This window comes from Panthera uncia, assembly GCF_023721935.1.
Source record: "Panthera uncia isolate 11264 chromosome C1 unlocalized genomic scaffold, Puncia_PCG_1.0 HiC_scaffold_4, whole genome shotgun sequence".
Classification (NCBI taxonomy): domain Eukaryota; kingdom Metazoa; phylum Chordata; class Mammalia; order Carnivora; family Felidae; genus Panthera; species Panthera uncia.
In genome coordinates this window covers 79,651,702-79,660,844 of record NW_026057585.1, presented here as the reverse complement: position 1 = coordinate 79,660,844, position 9,143 = coordinate 79,651,702, and positions in this window count along the sequence as shown.

Here is a 9,143-nt window from a genome sequence, read left to right as displayed (position 1 = left end):
ATTCTCTGACCAGCTCATGCCTTCTGGGATTCATTCTCTGGAGATATTTTGGTTCTAATGGGACCTATCATCCACTGATCCTACCACTTTTTCACTGCCCCTTCTTCCACTCATAATCCTGCTCCCTTCTTATCCAGCACAGGAGCCAAGATCCATGATAATCCCCACCTTGCATATACCCGCACCTCTCTGGCCACTTGCTGCCAGCATCTTAGCTGCCTGATAAAACCCCGACTGTATACCTAACACTTCACCTACCCTGTGCCTGCACCTATGGAGCAAAATGTGGCTGAACAAAAACACAGGCCAATGCTGACTACTCTCACTTTAAGTCAATGGCCTCTTTCCTTAAGTGAGCCCTTGGTGCTGCCTGGCAATGATCTATGTCCCTATTCTATTCCCTGCCCCCTCCTTGCTAGGTGACTATTTCATATGGTCTCCTTCCTCTTCCAGCACTTTGTCATATACCCTTACACTCAACTTCCCAACTAGGAGAGTGCTATGCAGGCTGTATTTTAAAGAGAGACAGAGAGAGGTCCAGGGAGCAGCTACAAAAAGTCAGACTCTGGGGAGAGAGGTTTTAAAATAAAGCTATTTTCAGAAATTTAGGAGTGTGTGGAGAAATATATTTCCCCCACTGGACCCACCCCAGGGAACATCAGGAGGGGCTTCTATTACCTTTAAAGGGTCTTTCAAAAATTAGATTTGTATTTCTTTTGGCACTTTGGGTGCTCATTAAACAATCTCTTCCCTTAAACTAAACTCCAAGAGGGCGAGGTGTGTCTGTCTTGGCACTGTCGTGTCCCAAGCACCTACTACAGTATTTGGCACGTGATTGTTGAAGGTAAATGGGAAATAAATGAATAAACAGGCTAAACTTAGTTCCTTCTGGTTTCTTCCCTCCTTAGGTGAGCTCAGGGAATCTTTTCATCTTTGGATCACTAATGGGCAGGACTGAGAACTACCTATTGATGACCATTATCCTCCAGGCCAAGGGTTCAAATGGGGCCATGTATTTTGTCTGCGAGTGTGAGGGCAGGTGCTTGGGAACAGGAAGATGGGGGAGGAGCAGCCGGGGTTGGGCAAAGGGGAAAAGCAGAATGGTCACATACATTACCTCCACACTCAGGCTGTGTGCCGCTCCATGAGCCGTTGGCTTGACAGGTCCGCTCCGACGACCCCCGGAGGGCATGGCCAGCTTCACAGCTGAAGCGCATCAGACTGCCTGGGGCAAAGCTATCCCCCAAACGGATGCCGTGTGCTGGAATCCCTGGGTCACCACAGATTCCCATGCTGGTTCCTGTGGACCAGAACCAAACAAAGCCCATTGTTTCAGCATTGAAGAGGTGGCAGTGGGGAACCGGGAGAGAAAGATATTGGACCCCAGGAATAAGGAGGGTGAAGATGGACTGTGTGCCTTGCCCCAGTTACTTGGACCTTACTTACTACCTTACTACCTATCTTACTATGCGGAAGTCAGACACTACAAAGGTCTGAGGTCATGGGTGAGTCCCTGGGGACCACACAGCAAGGGAAGAAAGTAGATGGAAGGCTCTGTGGTGGAGATCAGGTCTTTGACCTCTGGCCCATGCCCGTGTGGAATGTCAGTGGTCCAAGCTGGCCGCATCTCCTTCTTCCATTTACCTCTTTTCTGTAATATCTGCAGATTCTGTGCCCTCTCTGTTTCCAGTTCCAGCATCTTAGCTCAGATGCCCAGTGTCCTTTTGCCCAAACTACTGTGAGAACCTCCCAACTAATGTCCTTATCTCCTAAACTCTCCCTGTAACCCATCTTCCACTTTATCCTCAAACCAAGACAATGAACAACCACCAAACACCTGATCTTTTTTTTTTTCCTGCTGAAATATCTCCACTGGCTTCCTGTTGCCCTCAGGTTAAAGTCTAAACTCCTTAGTGTAGGTTTGTCTTCTCAACAGCCTGGCTTGAATCTGGATCCTGGGAGGATTCCCTATTCACAAATTATGCAACACTGGTGAATTCTAGTTGAAATGTTTTAGACCATCTCATTCCATTCCTTCTTTGCTCCTTGCCTCCTGCTACATTTCTGCATTTATCTGGGTCCTGATATTGTACAGATCCACCCGAGAGAGTGCTAAGGATCCAAGAGGTGGAGGATGGTACAGAACAAGAGACAAAGCCACAAGATCTAGGCTTGTGGGAGCCAGGACCCCTCATAATATGAAGATGTATAGGAGACATCATTAGATCAGACTAGGCCATGGTAAGTGTGAGGAAGGAAGAGGAAAATTAAGGAAAAATAAAAAGTTTTATGAGAAGATGATGTGGAATGTATCTCCTCATGAACCCACATGTGTGGGCATCAAATGGTAATGTCTAAATGAGCATTTAGTTTCTTGAAGTAAATAAATATTTAAGTCATGTATACCCCACTATTTACTATTTATGTCTTTTCTCAATCTTGGAATTATTTCCTTTTCTAGTTTAGTTTCAGACTTTGAGAATACTACACAATCCCATGTTGCTCTCTACCAAAAAAGGGAGATTCATTCAACCTTCAACTCAAACATTTGGAAAAAGAAGGCCCACCACATTTGGCTAGATTTTCTTCTCTTTTGAATTTTTCCAGGGTGTAGCTCATGCAACAGGCAGTACTGGGCCCTCTTGAAAGCAGTTCTGATGGTGAGTACACTAATTCTCACACCGGCCAGCTGAACTCAGCTGGAGCTGCACTGCTGAACAATAGGCCTGAGAATGGAACTCTCCAGTCCTAGGAGCTGATTCTTTTTCTTTTCTTTTTTTTTTTTTTTTTTTTTTTTTGGAGAGAGAGCACATGCATGTGAATGGGAGAGGGCCAGAGGGAGAGGGAAAGAGAGAATCTATCTTAAGCAGACTCCATGCCCAGCATGGAACCCAATGTGGGGCTTGATCTAATGACCATGAGATCATAACCCGAGGCAAAATCAAGAGTCGGACACTTAACCAACTGAGGCACCCAGGCATCCCAAAAGCATTCACTCTTTTTTTTTTTTTTTCTTTAATGTAGGCCCCACACCCAGTTTGGAGCCCAAAATGGATCTTGAACTTACAACTCTGAGATCAAGACCTGATCTGAGATCAAGAATTGGATGCTTAACCAACTGAGCCACCCAGGTGCCCCCCAGGAGCCTATTCTGACAGAATGGTCCTCACTGTGGTGTTTAGGGCTCTGTTTCAGTGATAGAAAGGAATCTAGGATAGACTATTGTACCATGAGGGCAGATGGTAACTGTTGGCCCTCTACGAGGTATATCAGGAAGATGATGACATTGCAGAGGTGGGCAATGGACAACCTGATGTATTTCTCAAATGCTAGAAATCTCTGCATGTCCTGATGGCCCAGGGACTTATAACCTATTATGCATCACCTGGGTGTATGGTCACACAGAATGAGGCTCAGAAGTTTGACCCTGAACTTCTGAATGCATATTTCTTAGGACTGGCAGGAGATGCTATTGCTAAAGATGATATCTATAAATTTCAGGAAGGGAGGAATTATATTATACTCACCAATGTATATCTAACATTGCTTCCTAATCACTTACTCTTCTCATCTCTCATTTTCTTATCTAAAGCATTTAAGATTTATTCATTCCTCAGCTTTAGCACTACTATAATCTCTTCTAATCCTGTCCTCAGAGATCTCCAGCAAAACTCTGCCCATGATTCTCATCTCCAAAGTGTTTGTCATCCTTGATGGATACACAGGAGAAGTGACTGTGAACTATTCTTCAGAATATTCAGGTCAGGGATCAAACAACTGAATGCAACACGTCCCCTAAAGAGGGGGGTGGTCCATGTCCTCTAATGGTTCCTTTCTTGCTTCTTACTTTTTCATGTTCCCAGGGAGTCAGCTTGTTTCTAGTCTCCCTTGACCTTTGATGTGGCCAAGGAAGAGCCCTTTCTTTCATATGTAGGACTAATGCTTAGGAAGTCACAAAATTTTGAAATTGGGGTTGAAATGGTTTGGAGGTTTTCTAGACAAGAACTGTTTCACTATTGTTTCAAGTAGGTCATTTTCCAGAATCTGCTAACACAACTCCAGAGAAGGGAAATTACATTGAGGAGAAAAGATTCTGGATTCCATGCCTTGGGCCAGGAGAATGGTTGTATGTTTGGGTTACCCCTGCTAACAGACAGTAGAGGCTCAAGGCTTTCTTTCTGGCTTCTTTCTCCTGTACTCTGTACTTCCCTTTCCCATGGAGAAAAAATATTCCCAAGATAGATAAAATTGGCTTTAAGAACACCATTGGCCCAATATCCTAGAGAAGTGCCTAGAGGGAGGAACTTTATGCGAAGGACGATTCATAGAAGGGACTGGTACAAATGCATGCTTGGGCAGGCATATGGATGGGAAATGCCTGTCTTTCCTCTTTGGAATTCCTTTTCCTCCTGGAACTTGCTCTATGGATAACTCAGGAGGATTCAATTTACATGACTGTCTTTTCCATGCTATCTTCCCCAAGTCACTTCCACCAGAAGTACAAACAGAATGGGTTAACAGGCTTTCCACTAGTCTGGGCTAAAGGAGTCTCTGTGGCTGATACATAGTCCTGCCCAGTTCATGAAGTGGATGATTAATGAGATTAATAAAAGTGAGGGGCCAAAGTCCTGGGTGGTAATATAAGTGATAGGTCTGAGATTGTCCTGGGCAGCCAGCAGCCCTTTGAAACAGTGGTCAGTATTCAGGAAGTTCTTCTTTCTGGGAAGACCTAACCAATATCTGGTTCAATATTCTGGCAGTGCCCTAAATTTTGGGAGACAGGATCATCTAGGAGCTCAAAATGCAAGAATAGCTACATGTCCTGTAGATGAGGTCCCAAATCAAGGAGAAGGCGTCAACAACAGAAGGTTGGGATTCTTACCACTAGAGGGGGTCTGGCATGGGAAGGGATAGGGGCTTCAAGGGGGGCTTCCTAGGGGAACAAAAATCTATATGAGGAACTACCTTCTTGGGGGTGACATTCTTTATGAGATCCCTTTGAGGGCCAGGAAGGCTCATCTGAAAGAAGACCAAGATCAGGGGTGCTATTTTTTTGCTTGGTAATTTCTGTCATTGGTGAGACAATTCAATTTCAAATATTTTGTTCTGGTAAGACATTACAGATAAACTTCTGGTTTGGATAATATGGACATAAGAGCTATGGCAGTTTCTTACATTTGCTTTTCAGAAAACATGTCAGTGTCCCCATAGAGATTAATAGTAAAACAAATTTATTAATAGAAAAAGTCTGAGATTGGTGTGTGAGGGCAGTAGTGGAGACCTGTACCCCACTAGGCAGCCTTGACATAAGACATGTTGGAGAGGCAGTGGTAAGAAAGTAAGGGAAGCAGGCTGGGGCTTTGGAGTCCCAAACGGGGAAAGAAAGAACACAGGAGTGGGTTTGGACCTGGGCCCAGCAACAGGGAGGCTTGAACTCTTCCCAGAAACCTATGGAAACAAATGTCTGGACAGGACTCTGGGCACAGGGGGACCTCACAAGCTTGCATCCTCCCTAGTTTTGTAATCTCTTGGCTGTATGGGTTGGGCCAGAGTAGACCAAGGGGATGAAGCTGGGCTTAGACCACCAAAGGCTGAAGTCTGGTTGGGACCGCTCATAGCTGTGCTCTCTGCCTATGAAGGTTAAGATGGGGGTCCAAAAGGTTGGCTTCTCTCCCGTCCATCTGTCACACTCACACCTTGGGAACTCATCCATCTCCCACCAGCCAAGTGTTCCATGGGACCCTCCTCCCTCATGCCAGGCTCCTTACCTGAGCAGTGGGGGAGGGAGCCAGTCCAGTGTCCATCCAGCCCACACATACGGGTGGCATTTCCGAGCAGAGTCCTCTTGCCGGTGCAACTGTAACGCACGACTGCTCCGACAGTATAGCTGTCCCCGGACATCTGGGCATGGGGTGGGGAGCCCGGATGGCCGCAGGACACCACTGTGGGGAAGAGCAAATATGTCAGCAACTCTGCACAGGGATGGATCATCATCATAGGAAACATGTTAGGCTTTCTGTAGCGACAGGCAGAGAAGAAGAGAAACCTTGGGTATCTATTGAAGTTTGCTTCCTGCTGGCACACCTACCTGGCATCAGCAGACAATGCCTACTCAATTTGCCATACATTTTCCATATCTGTGAAATGAAGAGTAATACTGTTTTTTTTATGAATTCAATAAGATAATAGGTGGGAGACTGCTCAGCATGTAGCAGGTATGCAATAATATATTTCCTTTCTTCTTTGCCTCTTGTGCTCACCACTCTCTATTTCCTCACTGCCGTAGGACATACCCAAGGTGTCTCTGGCAGCAGGGTGGCACACATAGTAAACATAAGACAGAACAGATGATCTGTCACCCTACGACTGTCTGCATTGGCTATAGTTTCCAGAATAAGGGCCAGTTCTAGTCCTTTTCCAACTGCATCTTACAGATGCCCACATCAATTGTCTCCAATTTGTCCCCTTCGGTCTGCAAGCTCCCTCTCCTGAGACACCAAATTGTAACTGAACACCAGTGATAAGATTAGAATACCAGATTATCTGAAGAAAATGAAAACACTAGCCTGAAAAGATACATGCACCCCATGTTCACTGCAGCATTATTTACAGTAGCCAAAATATGGAAGCAACCTGTCTACTGACAAATGAATGGATAAAGAAGATGTTGTGTATAAATACAACAGAATATTATATAGCCATAAAAAGAATGAAACTTGTCATTTGTGGCAACATGAATGGACTGCAAGGGCATTATACTAAGTGAAATAAGTCAGCCAGGGAAAAACAATTACCATATGATCTCACTTATATGTGGAATCAAAAAAACCCCCCAAACAATGAGCTTTTAGATACAGAGGATAGATTGGTGGTTGCCAGAGGCAGCGGGTAGGAGGCGGGCCAAATGGGTGAAGGAGGTCAAAAGGTACAAACTTCCAGTTGTAACATAAATAAGTCATGGGATGTAATGTTCAGCATAGTGACTATGGTTAATAATACTGTATTGCATATTTGAAAGTTGCTAAGGAACTGGACCTTAAAAGTTCTCACAAGAAACAAAATTCTATAGCTATGTATGGTGAGGGATGTTTATTAGACCTATTGTGGTGATCACTTCACAAATGTATACAAGTATCAAATCATTATGTTGTATACCCAAAACTAATATTATGTTGTATGTCAATTATACGTCAATTAAAAAAGAAAGATTAGAATACCAGAATTGAGATGTACAGGACAGGGCAGGGCAATGCTGTCAATGTCACTGGGTTTGCTTCCCATTGTTCTTGCCATAAGTTGATACCAGGTTCTTTCATTTACTCAACACATATTTATTGAGTGCCTATTATGCATTAGGCTCTATTTTATGTGTTTGGGAGAAGAATTTCTATGCTCTCATGGAAATTATATTCTAGTGGAAAAAAGAGACTACAAATAATTAAATATGTAATTCTAGGAGTGTTATGAAGAGAAACAAAGCTCCATCAGGAAAAAGATATTCAGGGGTAGACTGAGTGCTATTTTTGAGTAAGGTGATCAAGGAAGATCTCTCTGAGAAAGTGTCATTTGAACAGTGATTTGAATGATCTAAAGAGGTCTGTCATGCAAGATATGTGGGAAGAGTATTCTGAGGGAAGGAACATTAGGGGTAAAGGCCCAGCGGCACAATGAGCTTAGTGTTTTTGAGGAACAGCAAGAAAGCCAGAGATGCAGAATGAACTGAGCAAAGAAAGAATGGAGGACATGTTTGGAGAGGTTGCTAGGAACCAGATCATCTCATAGAATTCAGATTTTATTATAAGCATGATGGGACACCACTGGAGTGATGTGATTTTACTTATACTTTAACAAGATCATTCCAGCTATAATGTAGGAAACATTCCAGTGTGTGGCAAGAAAGAGGGAGCTGCTGCAGTAGTTCAAGAAGAGATGACAATGACTCGGATGGACTAAACTTTGTGGTAGGGTAGGAGATCCTTGTAGTCATTGCTTGTACCCAAAAAGGGCATAGGTCACAGCATATATGATGAACCAGACAGGTGACCAAAGGATAAAATGTGAGTTGGGCCAGTGACGTCCCTGATGATGGAATTTTGGCCATACACAGGGATGGCATGAATAGGTCATGGGTATCTTTATTTCTCGTTGTGGTCTTGGTGTGTTTCAAGTCCTATTCTAAGTGCCTATGATCTATTTATCTATCTATCTAGTGTTTACTTTTGAGAGAGAGAGAGAGAGAGAGAGAGAGAATGAGCAGGGGATGGGCAAAGAGAGAGGGAGACACAGAATCCAAAGCAGGCTCCAGGCTCTGAGCGATCAGCATAGAGCCCAACATGGGGTTTGAACCCAGAAACTGTGGGATCATGACCTGAGCTGAGGTTGGATGCTTAACTGACTGAGTCACCCAGGTGTCCCAGTCTATAGATTATCTGCAGAGACTACTGCTTAAAATTCCTTCCATCAGGCATGGAGTCCATTTCCCCTCCCCTTGAATCTAGGCTGGCCTGTGACTTGCTTTGGCCACTGGAATGTGGTAGAAATGATATTGTGGATTAGGAGGACTGGCAGCTTCTGCCTTCATTTTCTTGGAATACAGCTGCCATGATGTAAGGAAGTCTGGCTTACACTACTGAATGATAAAAAATTACATGGAGACAGGGGCCATATGGAGAACAACCACAATGCCCCAGGTGACAGCTGGGACCATGTTTCCTGACAAGTTTCCATCTTGGATCTTTAGGTCTAGTTGAGCCTCAGTAGCTAGATGTGCTGTCTCCAGTAAACTCTGCTTGAATTGCCAACCAGAAGTGATACAATGGTTGTTGCATTAAGCTGCTACACTTTGGGGTGATTTGTTACACAATATATAATTGTGGATTATATATTAAATTATAATTAAATGGATATGACTTTGGAAGTCTTGAGGGTAGGGGCTGTATATTGCATGTGGGAAGAATACGAATCTTGGTGGCCAAAGGCTGGCTGTGGCACACTGTCTGCAAAGATGGCCACCAACAATTTTTTTCCTTCCGTGTGCATGCATCCTACTCCTCCCACTTATACCTATTATTTCCTCTGCCCTTGAATCAAAATCTTATAGCTTCCTCTTTTGCTCTAAAAACTCAGCCTCCAAGCAAAGAAGA